This window comes from Pseudopipra pipra, chromosome 10 (genome assembly GCF_036250125.1).
Source record: "Pseudopipra pipra isolate bDixPip1 chromosome 10, bDixPip1.hap1, whole genome shotgun sequence".
In the NCBI taxonomy this organism is placed as follows: Eukaryota; Metazoa; Chordata; class Aves; order Passeriformes; family Pipridae; genus Pseudopipra; species Pseudopipra pipra.
The window spans coordinates 10608394-10635046 of record NC_087558.1 but is presented as its reverse complement, the minus strand read 5'-3'; the positions used below and the strand labels follow the sequence as shown (position 1 = coordinate 10635046).

The 26653-nt window shown below is 46.7% G+C and overlaps 1 long non-coding RNA gene across 1 annotated transcript in view; it reads left to right on the top strand.

Annotated features, from left to right (window-relative positions):
• The window catches only part of LOC135419608 (uncharacterized), a 51612-nt gene extending 32275 nt beyond the window's left edge, over nt 1-19337 (top strand). Inside the window, exons 2-4 of the long non-coding RNA XR_010433054.1 lie at nt 4085-4314; nt 4402-4554; nt 6549-19337. This is a non-coding gene — a long non-coding RNA (uncharacterized LOC135419608). The remainder of the gene's footprint in view (nt 1-4084; nt 4315-4401; nt 4555-6548) is intronic.
• The last annotated feature ends 7316 nt before the right edge of the window (nt 19338-26653 follow it).

Here is a 26653-nt window from a genome sequence, read left to right as displayed (position 1 = left end):
GTCTTCAGCTGGCCGTGAGTTTGTGTCCCGAACTCACACCACTTGAGTTTTTCACTTGGCTTTTTACCCCTTCTCTGTGGAAATGTGCATGCTGATCCTGTCAGCGTATCAGTCTCTGTCCTGTATCTCACCACAGGAATTGCTTCAATAAAACTCTGCTAAAGCATCACTGTGATGATTCATGGTTGTGCATTTCTTCCACAAGTGTTGAATGTAGGCTAAGATTACAACGGATCTGGCATCAATACCTGCTTAGATCCAGGGTCTTTGGTATTTAAAAAAATAGGTTTTTTAAAAAGCATCTTGTTGAAGATTTGTGGAGGAAAATCGTACTTTGAACAGAAACAAAAAATAGATGGTGCAGAAAGGAAGGTTTTGCTGAAAAAAAGTTTAGAGTCACCCTTCTCTTTCTCTCTCCTTCTCAGCTGCCAAATACCGCTGTTCCCCTTAGCTCTCTCCCCCTTAACCCCCTCCCCATTTTTGGATGAAGAATGTCTGTTTTGAGTAACCAAACTAAACAAAAGTTAAGCTTCCCAGGTGGGAGCTGGGTTTCCTCAGCAGGGAGCTGACGTGGTCGCCCAATGGCCCCTCTCACCAGCACCTGGCTTGTTTTACCATTTCTGGAATCGAGTGATTAAAGGGCAAACCCTTCCTTTCTGTGGTGCTGCACCATTTGGAAGGTGTTTTACTCATCTGCCTAACCATAACCTACATTGTGAGAATTAATGAGTCAACACTTCTTTCTCCACATGACAGCGACTGGCTGGCGGTGGCTGGGAACAGGTGAGACACCCAGCTAGGCAGGAGGGTGATGGCACCCACACGGACACCCCTGGGGCTGACTCTGCACTCCCACCACCCTGAGGAGTCTCCACTGGGGGTGGCCAACGTGGGATGGACACAGCTCATCCACTAGCTGTGACAAAACCACCCAACCCATCAGCCTGTCGGGGAAAGAAAGAGGCATGAAAGCGAGAGGAAGTGGAAAAGATCAAGGCGAGAGTGTAAGACAACAAGCTCACCACCGGAAAACAATAAAAATAAAAATGCTCAGAAATAGCATAACTGACATGCAAAGGAGATCAAAACAGGCCCTCAAAATATCTCTTGGTGGGGGAGGGGGGCAGGATGGGGTGTCTGTGATGGACACCATGGTGCAGCCAGAGGATGTGCTGTGGGTGGCAAATGAGCATTGACCATCCTGTGGCCACCCCCACATCCTGCCTGACTCCCCAGATTCTGACCTACAGGTCTCTGGAGGCTTTGGTCTCCTGGGAGATGAACATCAAAGCACGCGAGGCACTGCTGACATCTCTGAGCCAAGGGTGGTGTAAGGGCTTTGTCAGTGAGCAGGTGCTATTCCAGTTTAATCCAGCTCCGTTTGCCCAACCATTCCCCTGGTGCAAAGAAAAGAATTTGGGTCCAGTTCCACTTGCCCCAGCCTAAATTCGGAGCATGCCCAGTTTACACCTAAAAAGGGACTGGGAAGAAGGGAAAAGAGAACCCAGTTCTTCAGGGTTTGTTTTACTGGAAAGGACAATTGCTTTCAATTTACCTTCATGAGAGTGCTGAAGTCTTAAGATACTGAGGTATTGGGCATACTTTGACCTTTAAGAAAAGATAAGGCTCCTGAAGGCAGCACTGTTTTGCAGTAAGTTGCTCCTCTGAGGACACACTAAAAACTTGCTGTGCTGTGTCCTAGACATGTGTTTCAGACTGTTGTGAGCACGGCACCAGGGAGCAGGACCATGTCCTATGGACCCAGCTCTGCTTTTGCCTGGCTATGTGACCAGAAGCATTCAACCAGCTCTGCTGCCTATCTCTGGGGAGGTTCAGCGTCCTGAAGCTCCAAGCACAGCCTAGACATCACAGATGTCCCTCCACAGAGCCAGAATAACATGTCTCACTTCTGGTGCAATAAAAAAAAAACACCAGAGAAATCACTGAAAGCATGGTTAGATCTCCGAGGAGTGTTTTGGACTAATCTGCCCAAACTTGCAAGACCTAGTTGCAGGCTTGCGGCTGTTCTGGCAGTTTTCCAGCTCCTTGTGAATCAGGGAACACTGTGACTACCACTCAAGGACAGAAAACTGTTTAAAACATAATACCATATTCCCATCTGGTGCACTGAAATGCATGGATGACCATGGACGTGTTATCATTCATTCCCTCTATAACAGGGCATGTGATATAGATTTTTCTCCAAGGAGAAGCAGGGTGAATGAACACAGTCAGGGAATGCTATTGTGTTTCTTGAAAGAGTAAGAGGTAGGGCTAAGTACTAAAAATTAATTATTATAGCAGCTTAATGATGCTAGGGATTTTTAATATTATTATTTCTGTGTGTTATCTGAGCCAGGGCCATGGCAACAGGAAGACTAGAGGGCCACCTGCCTGGGCTGGGCCAAATGAAGGTTTATATATTGGTTACAAAAGTCACTGGTAAAATACTGAGTAACAGGGGTCGTTGCTGGGCTGGGGTCCACTTTGACTGGCAGCAGGGACCTCCATCCTATGCATCCAGACATTCTTGATCAGAGCTGGGGGGAGTTCTAATCCTAATGCAAAGCTGACTCGTCTCCTTGAAACAGCTAGCCAAAAATGGCCAGTTGACTACCCTGGTCCTGCAAAGACACTGTCTGCATCAAGACTTCGATACAAAGAAACATCAGTTTCTGCTCTTCAATTTTGCTGCCCTGGGTGATGAAATGAGGGAGCTGAACACTGAATACTCTTGCTCTCTGAATACCAACTCATGCTGAAGTAAAGTAGAAGTAACATGCTCCTCAGTGTGAGAGGACAACATTTTTTTTTTAATTCATGGTTTCAAAAAGCAAGAGAGAATTATGCCCATGTGCTGAAGGAAGTTTATCAAAGGTTTAATTAAGTGCCTCAATCTAGATTTAGATGTTCTCACCGCTAGTGTTGGAGCTTTGAGCTGTTAGTCATTAATACTCATCTCAGGTAACTTCCACCACCCTCAGCCCCTCACCTGACGCATGCACACACTTGAGAAAGATTGCTGATATCCTCTCTGAAAACTAATGAAATCACAGTGTGATATTTTGATTTCAAGGGCATCAAAGTAATGCAAAATAATGATGGGATCGGGAGGCTCTGATACCATAGCGCAGCTCTTCTTGTCTCTAGATCTGAAAGCACCTTGCGAAGGAGATCCGAATCATCCCTCCTCTGTTCAAGTCAAAGGAGCTGAGGCACAGCACATCACAGAGATGCAACCTGCAGGCCTGGGATGGAGCCCAGGTGGGCCAGCCCCAGGCTAATCTAACAGTCATTGACCACACTTCTCCTTAGAACAGTGATGGGATCTGCCATGGGCAGGAGATCTCTGTGTATGTGTCTGTGTTTGTGTGTTTGTCTATGGGCACACAGATTTTACAAAGAGAAGGATCCCAGACACAATAACAAACAAAGAGGAAATAAATTCAATGGTCATCTGGGAAAGCAGGTCCTGCTTTAGCTGCTTGGAGTTTAAAGTGCAGCAGTGGATACAGGAAAATGTTTTCTAAGGGCTGGAACAGCAACCAGATTTTTTTCCTAAGATTATTTCACAGGATTTGTAGTTCTTCTTTGCTGTGCAGGAGACTAGGTAGCCAGAAAGGCCTGATCTGCATTTTGTACTTTCTGGCAGAGGAGAGTTCTCCTGACCTGCAGACACCAAGAGCTCACCATCAGGACTCTGCAGTAATTCAGAAATTACTGACCTTCAGCAGAAATGGGAAATGATTCTGTATATTTCAATAGAGGATTGTGGAAAATTGAAGGATCATTAGAAAATCTTCTCCATATGGGGTTGGCAGTTTATGGCTAAAGAACAGAAGGCACAGGTCTCTTCAGGTTATTAATAAAAGCAGTAAATATTTCCTCTGCTTACTAGTCTGAGTATGTCAAATTTTAGTTATGGGAAGAATGCCATGCCCTGATGAGGGTTATTACAGAGACCACTTATACATGCAGAGATCCTGCTGCATCCGGGAAAGATTTGCCTGCTCACCAGAGATGCTCTGGTTTGCTGTGAACCTGGAAAAGTCCTTTTTTCCCCTTCTTCCCTTTTCCCTCCAAGGCTGGCTACACCGAGCTGCTGGAGTAACCACGCTGCTCCTGGGATCCTGCCCCAAAGGGGATTGCTCCAGCCAACCCTGGAAGTCGGGATGCCTCGGACATGCCATGAAGAAGCAGAACTTGAGGGAGATGCACAGCATGTAGTGCCACGCTGCGGTCGCAGTTGCTGAGTGTCCGTGGGCTAGAAGCCTCTTGGGGTATCACAACAACCCTCTCAAGATGACTGTGCTGGTAAGAAGTGTGATATCAAGAGCTGTGAGGCTTTGCCCCTGGAAGCTGTGGGCTCCAGGTTTGCTTCAACTTCTCCTCCTCCCTCAGGAGCGCTATGACTGAATCAAGATGAACAGACAGCCTCTCAGCCAGTTTGGAAACTGAGGCACAAAGAAAAGTGACTCACTCCATAGCTAACTACCAGAAACTGTTCTAAGGGATAGAAGCCTTGCAAGAAAACACAATTTTTCATTAAGCAAGGTAAGCAGTTTTCTTCAAGCACCCAAGCTGGGGGCAACCCCAGTGGCTTGCAAAAGTCCTTCTGAGCCCACAACCCCACCCTGAGCCTCTCCCAGCCATACAGCTGTGCAAGCACCCTGAGTAAGGGAAGAGAAGAGTGGGATGATTTGGAGACTGCTCACAGCCTGCAGAGCAGGCAAAGCCATGCCCACCTTTGGCCTTGGACATTCAAGATGTGGCTTGCCCACTGCAGTGCTGCCATGAGCAAATGAGCAATAACTTCATGGGAACAGCCCCCATGGAGCAGAGATGTTCATGTCCTTATGGTCATTGCACCTTATCACGGGTTTCAAGGTCACTTGAAATCCACCACTGAGATCAGAGGTGTTTCAGTATCCTGGGTTTTATCTGCCAGTCTTTGTCTCTTCTCAGTTTTGGTGCCAGCCCAAATCTCCACTGGTGCCAAAACTGACACCATCAAGAATGCTCCACTACTGCTGATGGTCTGGGGAGCCCAGACTTCGGGCTGTTCCCCTGACAGTTCTGCTGCTAGATCAATATCTGCGCTTGAACAAGAGCAGAGCGCTCAGAGACACCTCCAGATGCAAATGGGACCCTTGCCAGTAATGGAGAATCCGTCACAGCCCTCCAAAGCTGTACCAGCGGTTAATTAAGCCTCCTGAGAGAAACACATCTTATGCCTAATATGCATTTGTCTGGCTTGAGGTTGCAGCTGCTGGATCACGTTTTATCTCCCATAGTTGGGCAGGCCTGGTGTCATTCAACTTCCATACCACACCACCTCCCAGCAGAACTTCCCTGGATGAGGGTTACCCCGGACGTCTCTTTTCCCTGCCCGGAAATGTTCCCTGGGTGGAAGGTGAGGGCTTCAGACTTTCATTTGACATTTCAGATGCCAGGCAGCCCATTCAGAGCTGAGTGGGCATGGGTAAGGGAGCTCACACATATTTCTACAGGGTTAGACTGACCATGCATGTCCTGAGGATGCTCTGCACATGCAGTTTGTTCCCCACACCTCAGATATGTCAGAGTCCCCCTCCAGCTTCTGCAGAGGTCAGGACAGAGCTGAGAATCTGTTTTTCACTTGTTTTACTTCTCTTCTTTAAGAGTTTGTTTTTCTCTCTTCTTTCTTTGCACCCTCCTGGACTGCCTTCTCCTTTGAGGAATGGAAGTGGTACCCACCCCAGCAGTGCCTGGCCGAGGGACTGCAGCTGCTTGGCTCACCCTCATTGCCTGCTCCAGCTCCCGTTCTCCTGCATCCCCCTTTTAACACCCTGCTCCCCCCACAGGCAGCCCCTGCCTCCTACTCTCCCTGTCTCTGCCTGATTTCTCCCCTTGAAACATGGCCCTTCACCTTCCCAGCAAGTCTGTGTCCTCGGGGGACGCGAGCTGTTCGTCAGTGTGTGTGCCCAGATGGATTGATTCAGTTTGACTTCCTCCCGCTCATTTATTCAAGTTTCCTAGAAAGCCTCTTTCACTGGAGGCTTCCTGAGCGAAGCAGATGGCGTGTACATGCACGTGTACGTGTGGGTCTGTGGGATGGGGGGAGCTGAACCTCCAGCCCCTGCTGTTACCCCCAGCACTGTGATGTGCCATGCCAGCTCTGTGCATCCGCGCGGTGAGGGTTGGAGAGATCTCGGCATTTGTGGAATGAGCATCTGGGAATGTGCATCTGATCCTCGGACCACGTGAATGGGGGGCTAAAAATAATAACCAACTGCCGCTCCATTCCTCAGCAGCATCTGGGGGAGTTTGTGTAGGGAGGAGCAGCCACCGACCTCTAACACTACCCAGCAGCATCCCTCTGCTTTGCAACCTGGGTTTGTGCATGTAAAAGGGGTCAAAGGCTGCAATCTAATTTTTTTTTAGAAGGGTTTCTCATGAGAAGGGCTATGTTGTGAATTTTCTCCTACCTTCTCCTACCATCTGCTGCCGTCCTGGCCTATTAAAAGATGCCCTGGTTTTGCACTTGAGACCTTATTTGTCCTTTGCAGAGGAGCTGACACAAGTGCCCACTGTATCCATGAAAAGTTGACAGTGTTACAGAATGAAGGTTGTGAAAACTGTCCCTGTGAATATCAGTAGAGACCACATTTTGAGAGCAGCCAGTGCCTTCCCCTGCAGAGCTGAGCAGAGTTCGGTTGTAGCAGATCTGCAAGTTTGCTGGTGAGAATAATCACTGCCTTAACAATGTATTTTTGCACTTTCAATCATCAGCTTTAGCTGTGCCACGCTCTGCAGTGGCACTGACCAGCTGTGGGCAACAGAGTTAAAGAAGAGTCGCCTGTGGTGACAGCTTTGCTTAAACTTGTTTATTCTGTAGAGTTTCTTGTTCTTTCTCCTAATTCAAAAATACCTTTGCCTAGAGATTTTTTCAGTGAGTAAATACCATTTCCAACCAAAGAACAGCAGCTGCAAATGGATCAGGTGCTGCACATCTTGGGGAGAAAAGCTCAGCAGTGTCCAGCCCAGATCACACCTGGATTCACTGTGATCCTCCAAAAGGGCTGGGTAGCTCTGGAAGAGTATGATTAAACCTTCCTGTGATTGGTTTCTTCCACTGTAAAATCAAATTCATACCTCTCTCATGTTTCTTGGCAGAAGGCAGGGGAATCCTGCCACAGGGATGCAGATAGCGATACAGCCCGGCGGTGGTCCTTGGAGGATGCTGACTCAGCCCCATGCAGGGATTTTGTATTTTTTCATCCCTCAGCCACCTCTGCTGCCCCAGGGGACACTGAAATGACCAAGGACTGAGAAATTTCTCTCACAACCTACAGATGGGAAAAAGGAGCAAATCGTAGCATCTGTTGAACAAGGAGAGAAAGGTTCCTTCCCATACAAGGAGGAGCAAGGAAGCTATTGGGGAGCAGAGCTTTCACACAACAGCTTTCTTTCAGGTACCCTGGCTCCCCAAATCTATTGGTGTAGCATTTTGGGCTTGCAGATGGTGTAACACCTCAAGGGCTGGGCAATTTGTGGCTTGTGAGCTACCTGTGGCTCACAGACTGTTTAGAGCTGGTTCTTTTGCCAGCAGGCAGCAGTGGCAGGCAGGTGGGCTGCTCCATAACCCACATCCCTGGATGGTTTTTGGTTTTGACACACCAAAAATTATTTGCTGGGCCACACAGCTACTGAATACTTGTCTTTTCTGCTCCCCTGGGGAGCCAGATGTACCCTGGGAGCATTAACTTCTTCCAGCATCATAAACATGGGTTGGCATCTTTGGAATGACAGCATTGCCATGCAAGAGAGCATGAAGGTGCCTGATCTGTGGCCTGGTTTCTACCAAGAGCAATATCAAAGCAATACCTGATCAATGGAGCAGATGGTGGGAATAAAGTGGTGCATTGCAAGAGGGAGTCAGGAACACCAGTTTGCCACTTTTGGCTTTCCCAGTAGGTAAGGAAATACCTGGATGGATTTAAGCTGTAACCAGCACCAGGACGTGCCAAGACCGTCCCCAAAATCCTTGTGTGAAATTGGGTCTCCTGGGAAGCCAGCCCAGAACACAGGGTATATAATGACCTGCCTGACTGGAAGCCATGGCAGGTAGTGAGCAGCTTGAGTCACACCTGGGCTGGGTCCCCAGGCTGTGACAGACTCCCAGCTTGGGTGGGTCAAGGTGCGACTGCCAGGTTCTGTGTCCCAAATTTTGAGGCAGTCTGGATGCATTACTGGCAGAAGGCCGTGTGGGGCAGAAGATGACAGCCAGTAGACTGTTGGAGGAGACCCAGCTTGGCAGGGAGATCAAGGTCCTGGGAGAGGGAAGGAAAAGGAGAGGAACCAGGAATGAGAACTGGGCTGGGATGGGGTGTGGGTAGTGGAGCTGAAAAGAAACATCTGAGAGTCTTTCTGTGGGAGGATGAGAACTGGATGCTCCTGGAGCTGGCAGACCCATTGAGCCCTGATCCAGATGTTTCCTAGCAGGCCATGGAGGCTCTGCAGCATCTCCACCTCTGAGTCTTGCTCTCAGCAGTACCCAGGGGAGCTGGGGAATGACAGCAACAGCTCTGCAGGCTTTGGCACATCCCAGCTGCTATGAAACTCTGTGGAGGAGAAGTCCCATCTCCTTTGCTCTTTGCCTTATACAACCCCAGATCCAGTTCCTGGATAGTGACCCCTTCCTTTGCATGGAAAGGAGACAGACTGGACAAGCACAGGGAGTACCCAGGGCAGCATTGAAGCACCAGGGATGGGAGCAGGGGGGCTGCTGAAGATAGCTCTGAAAAGTGTGGTAGACTCTGACACACTTAATTGCAAGAAGAAAAGAGAGGTGAGCTTAGGATGTGCAGGTGACCCTGGCATTTCTGTTGCATGTGGTCAAAAATGGTGTGTTCCTTGTTTCTCCAACACTTTTCTCATTATCCTTCCACTGAAAACATTCACTTCTTATTTGTAAATGTAAATCTTTATGAGTTGGGAAATCTGCTGCTGACTCTCAGGTTGCAAGCCCTACGCCCTTTCATGCTTCCCAGGAGAGAGGCAAGCTCCCTGTGCACTCTATCTCTTCTCCCATCAGCTGTGAATCATAGGCCATCGACAGCAGCTCAAGTAGAGGGAGAGCAAGATGTAATTAAAATCCTCAGGGAGTGCTGCAGCCATCTCTCTGTGCTAAGCCTTTTGAGGTTTTCAGTTTTTCATTAAAAAATCCCAAATTTCCTACTGAAGAAACAGGAGGAAATTTTCTAACTACACAGTTTCCAATCTATGGCCAAGCCACAGAAGATTTGCTGTTGTTTCCTGGCTCCAAACTCAAGAACCTGTCTAGCCAGGGACTGGTGCTCAGAGCTGAGCCTCTGGAGGTGCTTCACCAGACCAACCCAAACCATGGCTCTCACCAGCAACACCATGCTGATGTGTACTCTTGAATCCAGTTCATCCAACCCCTCCCACCATGCACCCCAGGAACAGCTCTGCAGAACTGTATGGATTTACACCTCTGTACAACATGAATCATGTCCAGCGAGTCTTGAACTGACCCTTGCAAGGAGCTCCTGAGGCATTGCATGGAAATTATTTATGGGTGTTTTTTATTGCCTGTAAGAGGATGTAGAAATCAGGCAGCACCCTTGTGGTTTTCTTCTGTCAAATTATGATCAAGGTTGCTATTTTGCTGCCCAAATATTTAAGTGTGAGACAGAAATCTTTACAAGGGCTACCACATTCCTTAGGTTATCTCTATTGGTCCTGCCTGGGCCTATAAATACTAAAGGGACTACCAAAGTAAATAACACACTTGCCTGCACATATGCTGCTCCAAGGGATTTCCCGTTTCCTGTATCACAAAGGTCAGTAGGTCAGGGACCTACTTGCAAATCAATAGAAAATTAGCTTTCAAGTGACACCTGCATTAACCTTTGATTCTTGTTGGTCTAGGTGAGGTTAAGGCCACCAATCCCTATAGTCTTCCATTGTACCTATGATTTATTTGCATTATGATTTATTTGCATTATTTGTTTCCCTTCTTGATCTTTGGAATTGCTGGCACAGTTCCCACACAGCATGCAGAGTTGTTTCCCTGCACATTGGTCAGGAATGGCAGGAGATCCACAAGGCTGTGCTTTTTGCTGACAGGTGTCAGAAACAATAAGGAAAATGTATATGTTTGGAAATGAAAAGAAAACCAAAACAAACAAGAGGAAGCAACTACAAAGACCCCCTTGTCAACATAAAACTTTTCTATCTAAAAGTTGTGTCCTTAGCTCAGTCATTAATGACAGTCATAGGTCATTGAAAGTGAATGAGTTGTAAAAATCAAATTCACTTGCCATTATAGCTGATCTGGAAAGAAAATTGCTGGGTCCTACAGCCTCCAAAGTGGTGTGAATCACTTGTTATTTTCATCAGGGGCTGGTTCACGCCTTGTATTCCTTTCAGCTTGTGTGAAGAAATCAGACCGGTCATTTCTTGATTCAAATCTGCTTGTTTCTTTTGCTGTCCAACCCTTGCATTGTTGCAAGCCTGTGCTCATCTATGAGGACCAAAGAGTTTATCAGGGCATCCCCTGCTCACCTCATCTCTCCTTCTCCCACAGCAATGCTCATATGTTACAGCTCAGTGTCGCAGCTCACCTCCATCTCCCTAGGCAGGACTAAATTTATCAAAAGGGTCATGGTCCTGCCTGGGACCTGACAAAGGGGTCATCAGACCCTGTGCTAGATGCTTTCCCCACAAGCCAAATAATGTGGGAATTGGGCTGTGACTCTTTTCCTTCTCCCCTTCCATAGGGGTACTAAGATATCTCTTTTCTGGGTATTATTAGGCTTCAATTGTCATGCAGAGACTCATGGACAGAGATCTCTTTCCATCACTTCAGACACTGTTTCTTAGTGTATGAGGCAACTACGTCTTTTGTTTGTTTCTAATTCCTCCTTTGCACCCCAGAGAAATGCTACTTGGTTGCTTTGCTGCTGGTGGAAATTCTTCTGCAAAGCACCGCTCTCTGCAGACATCAGAGATGTGGTGATCATCGGAAAATAGCTGATGTATCTCCAACAGCTCCTGCAAGGACTGAATTCCCAGTCAGCCCAAGCAATCCCATCAGAGTGTGCAAGATGCCCAGCAGGCCTTAGATAACAATAAGCAATGCTCAGTTGGCGGGGAACACTTTGTACTCAAGGCCACTGTGGTGGTTTGACAACAATCCACTGGCACAGGGCACCACTGTGCCCCTGCTGCCCTTTTCTGGTCCATGGGAACACCCCAGGTGCAAGGGGGCCATGCAGCTCTCTGAAGCTGGGTTTCCTGTTGCTCTGGGCATGTGCATTTTTGGCCACTGGCTTCTGATTGTCACTTGGGACCTGTGGGTGCTTCTGGAAAGCAATTAACAGCCAGAATTAAAATGGGCAGACCATAGGACTTGGCACTCTGCAGCTGGCAAACGCTCCCTACCCCTCTGGCTTACTTCAAGCCCTGAACCTAGCTGATTGTATCCCATTAACTGGCTTTAGTTCTGGATGCCGTTGAGAGTCTGCCAAGCACAATCTGTAGGATGTTTTAATTGGAGCAGAGAACAGTAATAAAAAGACCTTTGACTGAGCCCTGCAGACGAGGCTAATGGGAGGGGAGGACCATGCCACTGTTCGGTCACTTCCCTTGAGCTGTCCTTGTTAGAGGGAATGGACCCAAGATCCTAATCTGTTTGCCAGCTGACTCTTCTGCCCAGCCACTTTGTACACAGCAGAAATGTACCCTGACCACCCAAAGCTGCCAGGCACAGTAGCACTGAAAAATTTGCTGTGGCTTCCTGAAGCCAATGTGGCTGTAGCATCCCTCAGGGGCTCACCTGGGAGGCTGGGAACATCTGTTTGAGGTCCAGCACAGAGATAGGAAGTGAAGATATTCCCTTCCTATAAATGCCATGGGAACAGGCATCAAGAAGCATCTGGTGAAGAGCTTGCAATGTAATATCCTCCTTAGCCCATTTACATTCAAGTGATTTCACTTTTCAAGGATCTTCCTGGGAATTCGAGGTCAGGATCTATCCCATAGTCTTCACTCACAGCCTCTCAAAGAAAAATTGTCTTCAAATCTTTCTCTTTGCCTCATCTAGATCCTGAAAGCTGGGCTTTGCCATGGAGAGATGCCACTACTTTTAAGATTCTTGCAGGAACCTTTCCTGCAGAGCCCCCAAGGTGGCCAAACCACCACCTCTTTATGACACTTTTGGGATGCCCACCCTCAGCACCTGAAGCTGAATCACAGAATGGGGCTGGACCAAGTCTCTGCTTTGTCCCAGTGGTTGTTTCCCAAGGAGACAGTTGATCTGAAGCTCTGCTGGTAAAAGCTCAAGCACTGGGACTGCTCTGCCACCTGGGAGCCTCGGCAGGCAGCAAACGTTTCCTGCTTTTCACCCTCCTTTCCTTTCAGTGTCTGCTTTGAGCTACTTGGTGTCCTTGCTGTGCAACATCACACAGCACCTGCATTCTGCTTCACAAAGGACTGCATTCACACAGGGGTCAGATGGAGCCCATCTAATCTGCCGACCACATGCTATTCAGTCAGTAGGAGAACACCAAAGGGAGGCCAGACTTCAGTATGGCAGCAATAGAATCAGTGCTGCCACAGATTCCAAAGGAGTAATTGCCAGGGACCAGCTTGTCCACACAGTCCCTTGAGGATTGGGACATGTGGTCAATGGGGGCTTTACCAGGCCCTGCAGGTCCCATTTGGGCTGGAAATAGGGTCAGAAAGAGATCATCCTGGATTATATGACAGCAGGTCAAAAATCTAGTCTTGGTCCTCCTCCCGTAGCCCAGCCCTGCCTGGGCATCCCCATCATGGGCAGCACGGGTGGCAGGGGGCAGACAGGGCTGTACAGGGCTGGGGAGGGTGATGGGTGTCAGTGTGAGGGCCCAGATCACAGCACCCCATCCATGCTGACTGAAAGCACAATGTCTCACCCCCTGCCACGCACCGGCACAGTGGGACCTGACAAGGGGGAGCGCGGGTGAGGGGTTTGACTGGGACCTCGGTTTCACTTCCTGCCCTGTGTGGGGAGAGATCATTAAAAATATCTGACTAAGGCAGACTTCTTTGTTCTCGGTATTACTAAGCCCTCCCCACTCCCCAGCCCCCTGCGATGACAGCGGTGTGGGCAGAGCTATTTCACTTTCCCTTGGTTTGCAGACTCACAGGTGGACAGACAGGTGTGTGGCACTGAACACCTCCTGGCCTCTCCCAGCCTTGCAGGAGCACGATCCTTTCTCCAACAGACTTGGGTGCTTTTCCCCAGCATCCCAGTCGGTCACAGCATCTTAATTCTCAGAGAGTTATGAGGATACCAGTTCAGGGTAATGTGGATGATGCTGAGAGACATGAGGTGGGGATCAGGTCCCAGGGATGCTCAGAACAAGGGAAAGTTTGCCAGGCACAGCAGAGCTGGGCTGCACAACTATCTCCTATGTGGTGCTGCAGAGAGGGAAATCTTGACAATTGCAGTCTTGGCAGTCAATAGGTTGATCACAAATTGATTTTCTCTTGGATTAATATGGTTACCATAAAAGATATGAGCATTTTAACATCTACCCCCACGACTGCAATATTAGTTTTAACAGCCATGTTGACTAATGTGCCCTGTACTTTATAAAGCTGTAACATGCATTTTCTTACCAGAGTAACTCACAGCCCAGTGCACATACAGACACTGAAGCTTAGAGGAACAGTGGTTTGTAAATTGATGTATCCCCTTGCTCATGCATCAGGCCCTGTGGTGCAATTAGATACTCTGTTTTGCAAAGGCTATAGTGATTAATGCTTCTGCAGAAGCCTGGGAGTTGGGAGTGGGACAGGACATGTGAGGTGAGCAAAAACCAGGTTGCACTGGGTTGAATTGCTATCAGAAGCTCGTCTCTGAAACAGTCAAGAGAACAGCACATAAAGGTCACCTGTAAAGACTGTTTCTTCTTGGTTTTCCACTCTTGTCTTACTAAACCTTTTTATTGATTTCACTGCAGATAAAGACATAAACATTACACCTACATGATCTGTCATGAGGGCTAGTATTGCATTCCATGTTTCCAAATTCCAGACTCACTTTGATTCTTGGGCTAGATCTACCTTCCTACACATTCTGCCCATCTCCAGTGCCATCCTTCCAGCTGTACTGATGATTGTTAAGGGATCCCATCAGAGGTTGGATTAGATTTCAAAATGGGTGAGATTAACCTGTGGCAAAATATCTACACACCAGCTAAGCTCTAAATCCTGAGTTTCATTGCTACAGCAGATTTGTGTTTTCACGTTGTTGGTGCAAGCAGGTGGCAAACTGGCATGTGTGAAACTGCTGATATTCATACTGTGCTGCAGGTAAGTGGAAGCTGCCATATCTCTCCATCAATAACTTGACTGGCACTGTCTGGTTTTGCTTCTGAAAGCTCAGGTGAGATGTCATTCCACCAGAAGGCTTGCTTAGCTCTGCTTGCATATACATGGGACCATCTAAACCTTGTGTGTGGAGTGGTGATGGATCCAGAAGCAGATGTGAAGGGTGGAAGGAGCTGCCCACCCACGTCAACATCCTCAGGGAGGGCAGTGGTGCTGACTTGCGCCGATCAGACCTATTGCCTCCCTGGAGCAGGTTGTGCCTGTGGGGGAAGCCCTGGCCATCCTCCCACTTCTGTCACTTCACATGGAGCAAGTGAGACAGGAGCAAGACTGGCACCCCGTGGGAAGGCACTGTGGAGGAGGCACCCAGAACATTTTTTCATGGTATCAGAAGAAGCTGATTAATAATCCCAGAGATGCTGAGCCAAGCCCACTCTGGGGAGAGAGAGGGTGTTCAGTGAATCCATCCTCATTTTTCCTCACAAGAGTGACATGGTACATAGCAGTAGTGGTGGAATCACTAATAGGGCAAATTATTTCCTGGACAGGTGGGTCCTTGAGTTTAAAACCCTGGGACAACTTGTTTGGGGATGCTGCTGAGCAGGAGCTGGTGCAGACAAAGCCCTTCGGAGTGAACATATCACAATGCTCTCCTGGAAATTAAACCCTGACAGGAATGTGCCCTTGGAGGCTGGAGGACACCTTATGCATTCAGTAGTGACCCCATTCCCTCCTTCAAAGCAGAAGAGACTGGTCAGAGCTTGGGGGCCATTTTTGTACAAAGTAACCAGGAATTAGAGAGAAGTGGCTATTTTCAAAGTGTAATTTAAAGGACTTGGGGATTTTGGTTATGATTTCATAAAACCTGGGAGAGGTCTTCCTTAGTAACACAGATTTTTAGGAAATGTGGGGCTATGTGTGCTGTTTCCATCACCCCAGGGTGCTGCAGGTGTGTAGAGTGCTCAGGATGCTTCAGAGAGGAAGGAGGGAGAGAAAAGCTTTTGGGATGAAGTGGTTTTCGTTCAGCTAATCAAAGCTCCTCACTCAGGGCTAGAACAAAGCAGCCAAGACCTCTCTTTTTTTTCATCATCAAATGAGAGAGGTCTCTGCTGGTTGTCATCACGTGGGAGGCTGCAGGTTGCTGTTACCCTGTTGTCAAGGTCTGAAACCCCTGATCCCATGCTCTGAAGCAATGCCCTGTGCTAGGCAGTGCAGCTCCTCTGGGTGCTGGTGAAGGACATCTGCCAGTCAACGCTGACTCTTCCCAACTCTTCCCAGGTCACCCTGAGCAGGAGTTGCCTCAGCCAGGTGTGGTCCTGGCCTGCAGACCCCAGCCCCTGGGCCGGGACACACCTCCCAGGCTACCCCAAACTTCAGTGCTGACCAAGAGTGCTTTGAGAAGGAGAAGCTGAGTGTGTCTGATGCTGAATGAGCCCTGGGTAGCAGTCTGGGGGTGACTTGTCTGTGCAGGATACACTGAGATGGGGCAGCATTACCTCCTTCAGCCTTTTCAGGGCAGCAAGAGTGGGAAAAATAGGGCAAGGGAGTGTGAGTGGGTGGGTGGCGGGGGTGTGGGACAAAGCATGTAAATAGGGGTAAAGAACATGCCACGTGTGTGAGGATGGAGGCTTGGAAAGGAAAAATGACTTAGCTGCAAAACAGAACTCCTTTACCTGTTTTTCTCATAAAGCAGCATGAGGATGTTTCTGCTAAAGCAGCCTTTCAAAGCAGCTGCATTATGAAATGACTTCTTTTTAACAAATCCATCTGCCTGCTTTTTAATAAGCAGGGCTTTCCACCATTGTATATGTGCGAGGTCTGACCTTTTCATAGGAAAAAACATTCATAACCAAAAACTATAAATAGAAACCTTTAGACTGGAGCAGATCAAGATGTAGGTTTTGTGACTTTTTTTTTTTTAAAAAAAAACAACCCAGCATAATGTGGGAGGAAAAAGAACAAGTTCTTTTAAAAAGTCGTAAACTTCTGTTATTGCCTTAAGCTTACTTAATATTTACTGAAACATTTAATGAAAGACTTTCAACAGTAAGGCTTACAAGACTTCTGTATCAAAGCAGGTATTTTTACAAAGGAAAGGAAAAAAAGATTAGAAGTCTGTTTAGTTTAGGAAAAAGGGTACTTCCCCCAACTATGAAACAAAAAGTTTATAGAAGGTTTGTATTTCTAGAGTAAGTTAAGTTTTATACCTTGTTCATGTTCTGGTTCTGCAAGCTCTCATATATACATGTAACTCTGCTCATGAGTATAGACACTTAGCCTTCAAAGAGACTACTCATGTGAAAAAAGCTGATCATTCATTGTTTCCACTTCAAGCCATATTTGGTCCTGTGTTTTAAGACCCAGATGCTGAAGGCAGGTGAATACATGCGAATCTCAGCTTTCTTAAAATAAAAATAAAAAAATAAATAAAAAATTAAAAGGGAAAAAAACCCACAAAAACAAAAACTCAGCGCCACAAGGCAAGTAATAGAAAACCAATCTTCTATCTAAATCTGCTAATCACAGACATTTCTTAACTGGGAGCAATATTTTTTAAGTATACGACAAAAAAGTTCAAGAAAAGGGAGTAGGAAACAATCAGTGCAATTGTGGCTTATTTGAGCCACGGCAGCAAATCACTGTTGCCACATGCAAAGACCCTTGGTGGTGCAGGTTCAGAGATGCTCTGAAGAGCTTCACCTAGCAAACACTCAGGTATGTCAAAGTGAATCAAGAGAAGGCTTTGGTTAAGCATGCATCGAGCTCATCTGCTGTATCCCGTGCCTCGGATTCTTGGATATGCATATCTCCTCTGATATTTAAGACAGCACAGAAAATAAATCAACTGGGCTGGCGCTGTCAGCATGGAAATAAAAATAAGCTGTTAGCTGTAGCCATTGAAGGGTGCAGTGGTAATACAATACTTAGAGTCTCTCTGTTCCTTTTTTATATACTTCACCAACGTAAAAAACAATTACACTGATCCATATTTCATCAGGCATTGCAGGCTGAGCATCTTTTATGACCATTGGGTTGCTTCTCAGGTGTTGGCTTCAGCCTCCTTAGAGAGGTATCTTTTTGCTGTGACTGCTCAGTGCCAGGATCCTCTCCTAAGGGGCAATATCTCACCAGCACTGTTCCACAGCGTGGTGTGGTGACAGCCTTCCCTTGAACTGAGCACCTCCACTACCGTGACACTGCTCACGTGAGGAACAGATCTGGACCAAATCACGGGGTTTGTCCAGCACTCACAACACAACTCTTTTCTGCTGCAAGGTATTTTAGGTTGAGGTCATGTCACCACTTCCCCAATACCTATAAATATTTTTTTTTCATATATTGAAAATGGGAAGCTATTTAGAGATTGTAGAGATGAGAGGGCGACAGTGATTTCTGCAGAGATATCTGCTTGTGCCACCACAGCTCTGTGGACACAAGCACGTGTGCACACTCACTGCACGTAGAGTTTGTCTTGTAGCATTTCTCCCAAATGATGATGACCTGTTAACCAAAAGCCTCCCAGGCAGGAATGATTGAAATGTTTTTCAGAAGTTGCAATTGCTGCAGAGATATCAAGACCCAAGAGTCACGCAAATGATACACAAACCCTTGGGGCAGCCAGGAAAGACATGATGAATTGTGCCTAGGTGTCTGAACACAGGGGAACCCCACCATCCACATGCAGAGAAGTGTGGCATGGATTTTGCCCAGCACCTGGTGTGTGTCTGCTCTCTGTCACTTGGGCTGGATGCAAAGGTGAAAGAGGGGCTGTCCTTGGGACAATTCGAACTCTACAACAGATGCCTGTTTCAAGAACAGAAAGATATTCCTTTCTGCAGAGATGCCCTTGAAATGGTCATTAAGGTGAAATCTGGGCCTGCAGAAGCTGATGGCAAAGTACCCCTGGATTTTGGTCTGGTCCAAATTCCACCCCATGGGTTTGACTGCTGCCCAGCCATTGCCTAAGCCTGAGGCTGGCCTTCTGCCCTACGCCGAGTTTCCTCCTACAGTCGTGGAGTCGGGCCTAGGTTGAATCTCACCAATAAAACAAATAGAATTATATGATGCAAGGGTGTTCGAGTCGTGATTTTCATCAGTGTTTCCTTTTCACTGAGCTCAAAGTCTAGTTTGAATGCAGCCTACTATTTCAGTCCACAAGAAAAGGCTACATAGAAAATAGCTTTTGAATCAGATGCTTTACATAAACCATGCATTTCACTAAAAACTGATCCATTCTGCTCTTTTTCACTCCTACAATTGTGACTCTGCAGGGAGGCATTAGAAGTTTCAGTACTTTCATCTTGTCTCAGAACATTTAAGATAGCCAAAGCAGGTAATAATAATAATAATAATATAAACATCGAAATCATTCACCACAACTGATTTATTGGAGGAATTTTGCCACAGGTGGGTGTGATAAGTCATCCAGAAATAGGTCATGGTTTTCTGAAATGTATAAGTGCAGGATTATTTGCCAAGTAAGTTATACCAAATAAATCCTTCTCACTGTTAGTAGATGGCACTTTTATTTTGAGTTGTTTTGACTGAGTAGCACCATGGTTCACATGGTGAATATCTCTTTATTGATTGGGAACTGGAGCAGGCACCTAACCTTAACCACGTACTAGATATCTCCCGGTTGAAGCTAACCATAAATGCATGTTCAGGCTAAGGGAACAAAGGGAGAATGATTTTGGTGACCAGTCCACGTGCCGGTAATACAGAGGCCTTTTGGCAGGAATGGGCTTGGCACTGTCCTAAGCCTGGAGATGCTGCAGTGGGGAACAAAAGTAACATTTTAACTGCCCTTTCAGATGGGTTGGGGAGGCTGTTCTGAAACAGCCACATAGGCGATGAAACCGTGAGGGCTGTGGGAAGATGAAACAGAGCTCTCCTTCTGTTTGGACAAAACTGTAGTCTCCCTTTGCTTTTCACGCAGCCTTGCTTAGTCCTGGCTGAGGCACCTGGTGTTTCACCGTCCTTGTAAAGGTGCTGGAAGTTGCCTAAGCCCAGTGCTGAGCGTGCAGCTGCTTACAGATGATGTGGAGATCTCATGGATGAACTTTTTATTGTCCTTCTGTATAGACAGCCCTAAACTCTGGCTTTTTACTCAAACCTAGGGGATCTCCAGCATGGAGTAGCCAAAGACAACTTCAACAGCTCCCCTTCAACTCTACCCTCCAAGGAAGAGATAAGCAAAATCATGGCTGTCTCTGGTACTGTGATTTATCCAGAACCCACCTAGGTTTAGTGCTTTCAGAGAAAAGTATAAAGATTTCTTATGCCAAGAGGTTTTAATTTTAAATCAGGGAGAGAAAAAATTTGGCCCAAAACTGAAACAAATATCAGTGGGGAGATCCTTGTAAAAAGAAAAGGAAGATCCATCAGAACTGCCATTTTCAAGGGTTTTGCAGGTATGTGATCAAGTGAGCTTTAGAGTGGCTGAGATCAACCTACACGCAGCAACTCATTTTTGTCTAAGTTGCTTGGCCCTTCCAGGGCTTGAGTTGGTGGTGGGGATGAGAAAACTCTTTGTACAATAACCCTCTGAGGTAGCTGAAGGTAGACTCAAGCCCACTGATGTCAGTTGGAAATCTTTAAAGGTGTGTGGCAAATAACAAGAAATTCCAGCAAATAGAAGGTAAGAAAAGTTTGTTAAGGCCGTTGAAAATGAGATTTTTGTCAAAAGTGGAATTTTCTGTCCCACTACTTTCTTATGAACTTATCTCACAGTATGGAGCAAAGAGATGTTTGCTGATTTGGACCTCAGCATTTTTGTAATCCTGTGTCTGTGTGTGGGAAAGGAGGAAACTTCCCTACTGTGCTTGGAATCGTAATGCTATAAAGGTGTTTATATGTGTGGGGCTTATTACTTTATGAAGAATGGGATAAATTATACTTGAACAAAGCCATCACCACATCCACCTTAGGGAATCACTCTGTCTGCCTATCACTCTAATGCCCACTTTATCACTCTAACTGCTGCAGTTAAAGAAAAACACACTCTTGACCAACACATAAATACAAAACCCCAGGCTTTTCTGATTTCTATGGTTCTGGCAGAACAAAGGGGAATTAAATGGCTTGTAAATTAATTTCTGTGTGCATTAAGACTCTTTACACAGCCCAAACAGTATAAAAGAGCTTTGGGTTCACTCAGAATTAGCCTGAATAAATTCAGAAGGTTGTATTTCTTTACATGCACATAATCATTTCCAAAGCATCTGCCATAAAAATGGATGATTGAAACAGATTTCCTAGTGGATAATTTCCTGCCTGTTCCTAGCACTTTCATCTCAGGAAACTGAATCCAAAACTCATGGTCACCAGTGTGAAAACTCCATTGATCTCAGTGGACTTTGGTTCAGCTCTGAAAGATACGAGAACAGATACTGAGAGTTTGGGTTTCTGGAGCTCGGGGCAGCACCATCCCTGTTTGACACAGCACAGCAAGATGAACATGCAACAGAGCTGCTTCCCACGGCCATCATCCTGTGATCCCCGTCCTTTTCCAGCGCTCTCAACACAGCCAATGTGACATGGGGTTATGGAAATGGACAGTAACATGATCTACTTCCCTGATGTGAGAAGTAGATCTCAAAATGGCATGCATAGCTGGCAACAGTGGGAGTCATTTGCTGATCAGCTGATGTGGCTCAGGATGGGAAATCTCCTGTTCAGGTGGATCTTCCCCACATTTGCCACTGTCACCCCTCCCCTGTTCCACCTCAGCAGATGACAGGAGGCTTAATTAATGTGTCTCCAAGAAGGACATAAAGATGTGAAGTGAGTGTCTAGGGAAGCTTCTTACATTGTTTTCTGAATAAAAAAACCTCTCTCACATCGCAACACACAAATCTTCATTCCCATAGGAGCTGATTCAGTGGGTAGAAGCCTGGTGCTAGCTGAGGCAGCTATTGCTGACTTGAGTTGAGAATGAGATTGTCAGTGAAATGAATTGATGGTTTCAGTTCCAGATCTGGCGGGCAAATTTAAAAAAAAAAACACAAACAACCAAAACCAGGGAGTGTCATTCAATGCTTGCTCTCAGGAAGCCACACAGCATAGAAGTCAAGCTTGGAGACTTGTATCTCTTGCCCTTCAATACGAGTTCACGTCCCCAAACTGCAGGAGGCAGGAGAGGTAGGCAAGGACCCTGCCTGGAGAGCTGGCAGCACCCAGAGTCCGGAGGGGCTCCTGCATTTCCCTTCTCTGCGAAAAAAAAAAGCAGCACCAGGGAAAAATAGTGAAGTAGAAAGCAAACCTCCATCTCTGTGAGACCTCATTCATCCCAGGACTGTCTGAAATGATTCAGATATAAATATTATCATACCAGAGTTGCTGGCATTTTCATTCAAGTACAGCATACGAGGGAATTTTGTTTAACTCTCCAGTGGCCAGAAGATGTAGGGGGAAAGCCAGATTCATGAGAGCTGGCAAGTCAGCAACCTTATATCTCCTGCCAATTGTACCAGTGTGTGTTTCACTGTTGCCATCTGAGGAATTGTAAGCAGCTTTCAAAGGTTTTACAGGTTTCCACCACATCCCTGTGAGAGAAGTAAAAAACTACCTCTTTCAATAAAAAAGGAGAAGAGAGCGTTGGAGATAAAAAGTGTTAATTTAGGAACCTGGTGACAGAGCAGCGGGGAGCAGGCAGGAGGTCCTGGCTGCTGAGAACACAGTCTTCCTGATCAGGCAGTCAACAGGACGAGTAGCAGGAACAATGAGCTAAGCACTGCAATGGAAACAAACACCTTTTTTTAGGCTCTGTGCACTAAGCTGTTGCTGCTACTTTTATCACACCATTCATTTGGGAAGAAAGCAGGGCAGCAAAACAAGGTGAATGCACAAATCTGCACGCTGTGTCTGAGCTCACACAAGTTACCAGCCCAAAAAAGTTAGTTGTTAAATTATTTCATTTAGTGGTTTGGGGCTGCAGTGGTCTTGTATGATGTTAAGTCTTTGTAAATGGATACAGCTGAGTTAGTCCTTCTGGGCAGGAATGGGTGATCCATAAGGGGACTGAGGACCACAAGTGGATGGTAACTTCTGGGCAGCCAAAGCCAACATTTCACCATGTGAGTCTTCCATGAAGACTCTTGAGCTGTTTTACAGACAAACACATACACACGTGCACGTGAAACCCCCTGGCAAAAACAATGGTTGCTTTGCATGCCAACGGTGTCAGTTGCATTTCTTTTTACGACTGAATTCATTCTCAAGTCACAAATGCAAAAAAAAAGAAAAAAAAAGCTTAGTGAGTGTTTAAATTTAGGGCATTAATTTTGCATTCCAGTGTAGAGGGAACCCAACAGTCTCAAACCTCAGAAAAAGGCACTCCACCTCTGCTTTATGGGCAATTTCATTCTGCTTGTGTTTCCAGAGCCTACTTCAAAGCACAGATGTGTTTCAGGTAAATAACGACAGCTTCAGAACAAGTTTTCCTTGTAACACAAATCACCTCACTAATGAAATCAGGGGGAAAATTCAGAACAACTTGATATCCATCTGCCTCAAATCAAATCCTTCTATTTATACAGTATAACTAGGGGCCCAATTCCTCCCCTGATCAAATGAAGGGTGCAGATTCCAGTGGGAATGGGTCCAGCCCTTTGTGTTTGCTTGGTGACCATTGCCCAAACCTGAGTGAGGATGCCCTGGTCGGTCCAGTGCACAGCAGAGAACGTGCCTGCGGGTGCAGCAGTGAACAATGGGGTCAGGTCCAGAAGAATATGAGGCACCTTCCCTCAGAACGGAGAACAGTTTCTATAGTTTCCACATTTCCTTCCTGCTCATGTCAATCATATACAGGGGAAAACAATAAAGAAACACCAACCATACATGGAATAAAGTAATGGGAACCTGAGAACAAGCCATATGCTGAAAAGAGTCACCAGATCTAAGACTGAAAGTATTGGCTGTCTGGTCTGCCAAATAAATCAGACTAGCCCTGGGGACTTAGATCTATACCTGTACTTACCTCTTCACCTCAGACCCCAAGGGCAAGCTTTTGTTTTGCTTTGGAAGCCTGGAGGTGGGCAAATGGTGCAGCTCTTGGTTGCCTTCCTCTGCATTGCTGATTCACTTACCAAGCTGCAGCCCTGTGCCTGCCTTCAGAGACACTGCTTCTCTCAGGTCCCATCAGCCTTCCCAAAGGCTCAGCAGTGTGAGATGAGAGGGGCTATATGTCCACTTGGCTTGGCAACAAAGAGAAGCAAATTGCACTTGAACCTGGAAATTTACAGGAATGCAAAGCAGCCTTGTTGCTAAGCCAGCTGCAAACCTGCTTTGCTTGGGGCTCTTCCCTTTGTAGGGTTGAAGGAATGAGGCACGTGTTGCCAAGTAGGACATCAGTACTACAAACAAGTGGAAGGCCCTTATCCCACCAACAATCTCGACCTGGTAACGGGCAGGTAGCTAGAGTAACAAGAAAGTTTGTCTCCTTCCTACTCACAGAAAGGAGAGGCGGTAGGACACAGGTTATAATTAGAGCCACCCACAGGAATTTTGGGGAAGCTTCAGCGTATGGATTGGGATCTTATTGTTAGTGCTGCCAGTTCACCATCTGCTTGGACTGGGCCAGTCCAGAAACCCAATGGCCAGCACCCTCAGACACATCTGCTTGTCTGGAGTTCAGCAGTGCTTTAAGCCACTTCAGTGCCTGCAGGAGAAAGTCACAGCAATAGGAATCTCTTTGTAAGCCTTTAGCCTGAGTGTCCTCCTAATTCAAAGGATTTGCTTCAGCTTTGGAGACAAGCTCAATTTGGAGCCCTCACTCCTTTCTTCCCTTTGATTATAAAATGTCATAGGCTCATCCTAACTGGATCTCCCCAGCACAGCTTCCTGCAGCTGGAAAAACACTGGTTCTGCCAAGCACTGCCAGCACTGCACTGTGCTGGGGGCACAGCACATTTCATGGCACGCATTTCACCCTTTCTAATGCAAAGCTGCACAACTGTCCCCTTGCAAAAGCAGCCCCCTGGGGCACTCTGAGGTACGTCAGAGCCATCCCCAGCTCTCCATCCAGCTGCCATTGAGGCTGGACTTGCCTCAAGCAGATTGGCTCACATCCTCAGAACTCAGCTCCAGCAGGACAAGGGTCAGAGTGGACAACTAAGGAGCTGATGTGGTCTTTATCATAGCGGCACAGGGATATTGCACACTCCTGGTTCAAGACATTACCACCTCTGATTTGGTCCTATTTCTTGTGGTGCTAGTTCACAGTACAGATTTGATACCCCACGTACGAGCCTTCAGGCATCATTGTTGGCCTTTTGCACTTTCATCCCTACCCCTATCCCCATCCCCAGGTAGGAGTTGCCCTCTCTCAGACATCCTTTGTGTCACACTCAAAAGTAGCACAGGTTCTCATTGTGCAGATTAAACTCCATCAATGTGAAGATTTAAATCACCAGGTTCAAATTTCTCACCCTTGTGAGAAATAGGACCTGCCTAGGAGAAATGGGTCCTCAGCAGAGGCAACACAGCTTAGATTGCTACATTTGGTACTGCCCTCCTCATAAAACCCCTGATTTTAGGTACTTTTCCTCAAATCCCTGCTGCAGCACCCTGGGCCCAGCTGTGAGACTTAGTTTCTGCCATCTTGCTTTTAACTATCAGGATTTCTGAGCCTCCCTGCTTGCAGAAATAGGCTTCAGCTCATGAGCCCAGCACTCTCAGAGGAAACAAGTTCAATTCTTTTTTTTTTTATTTCTTTTCTCCTACAGCTGTGATTTATTCAAAGGGGGATGTTGGGGCCTCACTCAGGGCTCTTGGGTACTGTTCAGTCTGGGGAGAGCAATCACAAAGCCATTACTGCACCACGGGCACTCCAGGAAGCCCTGCGACAACTGCTCTGCGCTGGTGCCTGTGCAGAGGGGGTACCTTTCCAACTGAAGGCACGGTGAGAGCTTTTTTCCAGGTAGATGGAATAGAATTATGCAGGTTATGAATGGCGATGTGTGTCTGCAGGGGGGTGGAGATGGGGTGAAGGAGGCATCAGTGTGTTTTGTAAATGCTTTGAAATGTATTTGTGTGTTTCTGAGACGAACCTTACAGAAAATACCTGAAAACTGGTTTTGCTTTTCCTAAAGCATTGGCTCTTTCAGGCAGCAGCTTTGCCAGAAGTCATTAATCACATCTTTATTAACAAGGGCGGAGGAACAGTGACCTCAAACAACCGAGGAAAACAACTAAAACTGCATTCATTTGAAGGACCGCTTAGTAAAATATCTCCTGGCCAGCACATGCTACTTTTGACGTATATTTAAAGTGTGCTGAGTCTTTGGGATATGCTGGGACTTCTGCACAGAACCAGGGCAGGACTTGACCCAAGGCTGTCTTTGGCTTAACTATACAGCTCCTGGAGTAAAAGGGGAGAAAGAAGAAAGTTTTTAAAAGGTCTTCACACTTTTCTACTACGTAAAGGTGCATCATGTGAGTGGGACAGGCTAAATGTGCCAGTTTTTCACTTCCAAAGTGTCAAAATCCATACATAGATTCGTAGATTTCATGGTGTGTATGGTTTAAATCCAGAGGGAACATTATGATCACTCAATTCCTTCTAGCTCCACCAACCTGTTTTCTCTAACTATCCAGGCCTGCTGCTAACACCATGGCACAGGTTCCACCACATTTCTCAGTAACATGCTCGTTTTCTCAGTTAAAAATCCAGTCAGCTGAATGAGCAGCTGTGTGAAGTGGGACCCAAACTACGCCATAGGGACCACTGCTCTTGGGGTGGGCACAGCAGGGGATACAGCTCCCATGCCACTGCCAAAAATCCACGTTTGCTCCTCGCTCCCCGCTCTGCAGTGGTTCGTCAGCCAGGGTACAGGGATCAGTGGGAGAGCAGGGACTTTTGAGGGGATTTCTGGAGCCTACCTCAAAATGCATTTACTGTGGGGCGGGCTCTCAGCAGCAGCGTGGGGAAAGGGCAGGTCCCCACCTTGGGCAGGATGCCAATGTTGCATCGCAGTAGGCACGCCGTAAGCCCAAACCCTGGAAGGCTGTTGCCACTGATAACACCCAACTGCTGTGGCATCATGTCCGTTGACATAACCTTAATTAATGATATTACCAACCTAATGAGGAGATAAACCACGGATCCCAACTCCTGTTAAGAAATTGTCTTAAATACCAGTCACTAATCACTATGGAGAAACAGATGGTGGGCCAAAATGCACACCTGGAGTAAAAAGGTGTGGTTCCCATGTTTTCTGGTGAAGTTGCATTTGTTTACTCCAGGACTGACTATGAACCATCCTGATTA